The following is a 5,973-nucleotide window of genomic DNA, read 5'->3' as shown; positions in this document are numbered from 1 at the left end:
AAGGAAGAGTAGGCATGCAGGGCAAAAGTGTCCCCCAATTTAGTACTATAGCAGAGAAGGTGCTTTCACAGGAGAATAGGGCCACGTTAGGCAAAACTTGTAAATTGGACTATAGACCACTGCACTGCAGGTGAAGCAGCCCAGAGTGGAGATGGTTAACAAAAGAAAAGGTGTCTTGTTAACCCTGAGGTTATTTCCCCTGCCTGTCTTCTCCCTTAAGCTAGCTAAGACAGACAAGGCATCTCCTTTCTGCCATTAACAACCATCTGCCCATCTGTCTGTCACCTGGATTTTGTTTTATATTGACCCAAACCTCAAACACTGTGTGTCTTCAAAAACTTCCCTTTCCTTCATGCTCATAAGTCAAAGCTCACAGTTTCTTTGTGCTCACCCATCACATTTGTAAGCCTTCTAATTTTAATAAATACTGGACAAGGACCCCTATTCAGGGCTCTTGTCTTTTCCCAGACATTAGCCACCTCTCTCCCATTTTTAATGCTGCATCCCATATTCTTACTAAGACAAGAAAGAACATTAGACCCAGAGTCTACGACAGTTTGTCTCTCCTCCTAGGACTAGTGCATATATTTACTGCATAACTTATTGCATTATAATCTTTTTTTTTACACTATGAATTCAACTTTGATCTTCATGCACATTTTATTTATTATGATAAAATAACATTTATAACATAAATAATATTGTTTTATCTTTTTCCATGGTATCTGATTTTATAAATAAGTGAATTAATTAATATTAATTAATTAACATTAATTGATGTTGCTGGTGGGGGAAAAATAGCATAGCGATTCCATTTATGATTATGCAGGATTTGGGGAAACATTGCAAAGGTTCTGTACCAGAGGGAAGAATATTCCTTCCTTCCAGATTTTAAACAATTAAGAATCTAATGCTTAACTACTATTTTGCATTTATTAGAAGAGACTATCAGAGATAATCAAAACATATAACACATCGTTTTGCTCTTAGGAAGTGTATCATTGAGGACTAAAACAGATGAAATATTCTAAAAACTGAGTATGTCCTAAGGTATGTGAACTTTATATATATATGTATAATGTATGTGTGTATATATATATGTATGTATATATATATGTGATTATCTCCTTAGCTGTATACATATACAGCTAAGGAGATAATCACAGTTTTGAAATGTTGGAGTGAACCTGTGATGGTTATTATGTGGCCAGTTACTGGAAATACATAACTATACAGATGCTATATTCAGGGCACTTCCACTTGGTATCACTACTGGCAGCAATAACATCTAGGAAAAGGCTGTTCAGGTAGAAAACTGAATTCTGTATTGGGAAAAGCTTCCTTTGGAAAAGAAAAATTAAACATGTTTTATAAATACTTAGTATTTCAAGTTTACCTGTTTAAGTCTATGTGATTATATCATGAATAAAATTGCAAACTTATGCAGAAATTATTACCTTGAGAGAAAACACATAGAATGCATATAATTATTATACAGGGCCATAGGATCAGTTGCAAAACAAAGGAGGGGGGCAATAAGTCTGTTTAAAAACTTGGCATTTGAAACTTCCCCTAATTTTTAAGTGCTATTCATAAGCATTAGCTATAGCATTTTTTAAGAAATTAATTTCTTTATTTTTATTTTTAAATTTTTTAAAGTTTATTATTTATTTTTGAAAGAGAGAGAGACAGAGCATGAGTGGGGGAGGAGCAGAGAGAGTGGGAGACACAGAATCTGAAGCAGGCTCCAGGCTCTGAGCTGTCAGCACAGAGCCCAATGTGGGGCTCGAACTCACCAACTATGAGATTGTGACCTGAGCCAAAGTGGGACACTTAACCTACTGAGCCACCCAGGCATGCCTACGAAATTAATTTTTTTGAATGTATCTTACCTGAGGCTTGACAAACATGCTTAGTTTATAAACATTAATAAGAATAAAACATATATAATAGAGCAAGATTATATATTGTTCAACATAGTGAGGTGAGTTCAGGGCCACCTTACCTATATGCTGAAGTATTCTGATCTCTTACACAGGTCACCCTCAGCTTTACTGCCGTGAAAATTAGTATATGCAAAGTCTTTTATATGGAATGCAAATTTGTGTGTCTCAGTCTCTTCCTGTTAATCCATCTGGAAAACTTTTATGTCTAAATTATTTCCTTAATTTAAACTGTTCGGTCTTGCCTTCGGTGATTTCCAGCTGATAGTGGTTGATACCTATTGCCTAAGTAGTGCAAAGGGTTTAAGAAAAGAAGAGGAGGGGCGCCTGGGTGGCTTAGTCGGTTAAGCGTCGACTTTCGCTTAGGTCATGATCTTGCGGTTCGTGGGTTCGGGCCCCGCGTCAGGCTCTGTGCTGACTGCCAGCTCTGAGCCTGGAGCCTGTTTTAGTCTGTGACTCCCTCTCTCTGACCCTCCCCTGCTCACGCTGTCTCTCTCTCTCTCTCCTACAAATAAATAAAAATATTTAAAAAAAAAAAAGAGAAAAGAAGAGGATATCTTAATTAGAATTCATGTTTTGTGTGTAAACATTGCTATTCCTGGTTCCAAATTGTTCTTACTTTTCATTTTAATCTTCTCCAGATGTCAGGCAGGAGAGATATATCTAATATAAACCTTACCCACTGGGAGAAATAATAGAAGTAGATTAATAGAGAGATCATAAAAGCATTCATTTATAAACACAGACTAGATCCATTTTTGTATGGTCTCAATTTTGCCTCAAAAGTCAGTCTTTTCCCTTGCTTCACAAAAATGAAAAATATATATGTGCATTTTTATATTTTCCCCTCCTATCTATTTTCTTTATTCCACCAATCAATTTATCTATGGACAACTCCAATTTTAATGTGGAAATTTCAGGCACCTTAAAAATTGACAATTTTAACAAGCATTATAAATAGAATCCAGTATTTGCTTTCTGTGAACATGGAGGCTTGTGAAAGCACTTTACTAAGAAGATACAGAAATTTGAAATGCTGGTTCCAGTGTGAAAATTCTCAATCACAGAATTTACTGCATTTTCTATTTCTCTGCATAATGAAACTTTAGCTAAATTGCAAGAAAATCTCAAAAGAGATGACAAAACTTTGAGTTTATATTGATGTTATGTAAATGTCAGTTTGTAGTGACAAAAATACTATTCCTTCAGTTACTTCTACTTCTGCTTGGACAATGATTAATTTAAACTTTGCTCTACTTTCATAAAAACTGACTTGTGAGGCACATGGGGAAACTCAGTCCTTAAGTTGGCAGACTTCCGCTCAGGTTATGATCTCACGGTTTATGGGTTCGAATCCTGTATTGGGTTCTCTTAGCTGACAGCTAAGAGCCTGGAGCCTGCTTTGGATTTGTGTCTGTCTGTCTGTCTCTCTCTCTGCCCCTCCCCTGCTCACAGTCTGTCTCTGTCTTTATCTCTCTTAAAAATAAATAAACATTAAAAAAACAAAAACTGATTTGTGATTAGGATCCTCAATAAATGTAACAGCAATTATAGATAGATGGATAGGTATAGATTGATACACACTATACATATAATATATAATATACACAAAATATATAATGTATTTTAAAAGATTTACTAGATTAAAAAAAAAAACTTTTTCAATTTCTCTTTCAGCCATTTGAAAAGGATAAACAGAAAAGTCCAATTTTAGATGCTTCATGCTCCCAGTGAATATTTGTTATTATCAGAGTTAATATCATATAGATAATGTAATGTTGATTAAGCTTCTAGTTGGCAATGGATTTTGATTTAGAACAACTAAATGGAACCGGCAGATGCAAACCCATTGATTTTTGGCAGCTGGAAGGTGAGCAGCTGAAAGACATGACATTTTGAAGCAGGGATGGAAGAGAAAGAATATTTGGCACACAAACATGGACTTTCTGAGTCACTAATGGACAGTATAAACACAATTTTAGGGTTGATAGTGGAACAATAACTATACATATCTCAGTGTTAACCATCTAAAATCAAGCTCAACATCTGCAAAAATTATATAGACTACTTTGGAATACCTTCTGAATGAATTTTAAAGCACAGTAAAATAAGTGTCATTTTTAAAAACACTTAGGTTTCGAATTCGACTCAAAATGTGCGCATAAGCAGTGTTTTAAGGTTAGATGCTTAGCAGTAACATTTCTATGTTTAGGAACAATCATAAACTGAGTAGCCAACAACAGAATGCCATAGAACATATAAAATTTTGCCATGAAATTATTAAATAAATACAGCCAATATTATTTCTTAATCAGAGTTTCATTAATTCTCATTTAATATACAACTCTTAAAATTAGGTATCAGCCTATAGTAGATCATACCAGAATGCCAGAGTGGGACTCTTAGGACAAGCAAATGGCTTCCATGCTAACAGTGTTGACACTGAAAGACGAACGAATAAGTAAAAAGTTATCCTGGAATAATATTATCATACAGTAAAAGGATACAGTTTATTAATGAGACTGCTGAGTTATCAAGTTTGAATTGCGGCCAGGTCCGTTTATGAAACAACAGAGGATGTAATGAAAAATATTTTTCATTAGAAAAAAAATGACTGGACAGGGCACCTGGGTGGCTCAGTAGGTTAAGCGTCCGACTTTGGCTCAGGTCATGATCTCACGGTTCATGCGTTCAAGCCCTGTGTCGGGCTCTGTAACGACTGCCAGCTCAGAGCCTGGAGCCTGCTTCGGATTCTGTGTCTCCCTCTCTCTCTGATCCTCCCTTGCTCACACTGTCTCTCTCTCTCTTTTTCAGAAATAAATAAAACATTTAAAAAAAAGAAAAAAATGACTGGAAAAATGTGTAAAAATTTTAAAAGATGGTAGGCAGGACTCAGGTGGATGAAACATGAAGTTATGTGGATCACCTTTTCCCTCAATGATTATCAGTTAAGATTAGATGTTGCTCTATTATCTCACCTATTCAGCAACCATTCACTGCATACAGCAGAGAAAAATCTTATTATAGACATTTAACTCCCTGTCACATATCTCACAGTCTGAGCTATGGTACACAAACAAAATATTAATGTTTATGTAAGTGTACATATGTGTGTGTGTGTGTGTGTGTGTGTGTAACTTAACCTATACACATTCATATACGTGCATGTGTACTTTACACCAAAATGTGAGATATGTTAAGAGGGGTTGTAGAGGAGGAATAAGTAAAAAAAACATTATCACAAGGAAAGTAGGATGTGTCTCTGCCAGCGGCCGGGGATAAAAAAACAATTGCTTCACAGAGTAGTGATAATTAAGCTTGGTCTCAAAACGTGTTTATCACATGCACTGTGTTCGAAAGTATATTACCATCTCTAAGAAATCACTTTTGGAAGACTATATACTATATTTTAAAGACTGGTAAAAAAAAAGTTTAAGAGTATAGACTTGAGACTGTATTCTCTAAGTCAGGTGTCACCACATTTTCACTATAAAGGGTCTCTGTTGCAATTATTCCCCTCACATTTTTGGGCTCTGACATCCCAAACTGGGCTGTAACTACCTCCCACCAGGCATCCCCTGCAAGTGCCTTCCTCATCCCTGTGTGATCCCAGTACCTCATTACTGGCACACTCCTAACAAAGATGCTCTCCTCCCCCAGCTTCAGCTCTTATGCTCTATGCTAGGACTTCCCCAACCCCATGGATGCCTCCTCACCACACTTTGGTTCTGTCACTCCATGCCATGCTGCTCTTTCACGTGGATGACCTCTTTTTCCAACTTGGGCTGTAGGTCCTGTTCTGGGCCACCATCATATGTTGATGCTCTTCTCACCCCATTCTAGTTCTGACAATGGACACCAGGATGCCCCTACACATGGTAGCCCTCTTGACTCCACTCAGATTAAGACTTCCCTCATCAGACTGCTGCTTTTCATGGACATTATTTATATCTGTCCCTTGGCTCCTCTGTCCTGGCCATGTCTCCATGGGACTCCCTCCGCTCCTGCCTTGAGCTCTGTACCCATGATG

This window comes from Hyaena hyaena, unplaced genomic scaffold (genome assembly GCF_003009895.1).
Source record: "Hyaena hyaena isolate Hyena2069 unplaced genomic scaffold, ASM300989v1 scaffold_867, whole genome shotgun sequence".
Lineage (NCBI taxonomy): Eukaryota > Metazoa > Chordata > Mammalia > Carnivora > Hyaenidae > Hyaena > Hyaena hyaena.
Note: the sequence above shows the minus strand (reverse complement) of the source record.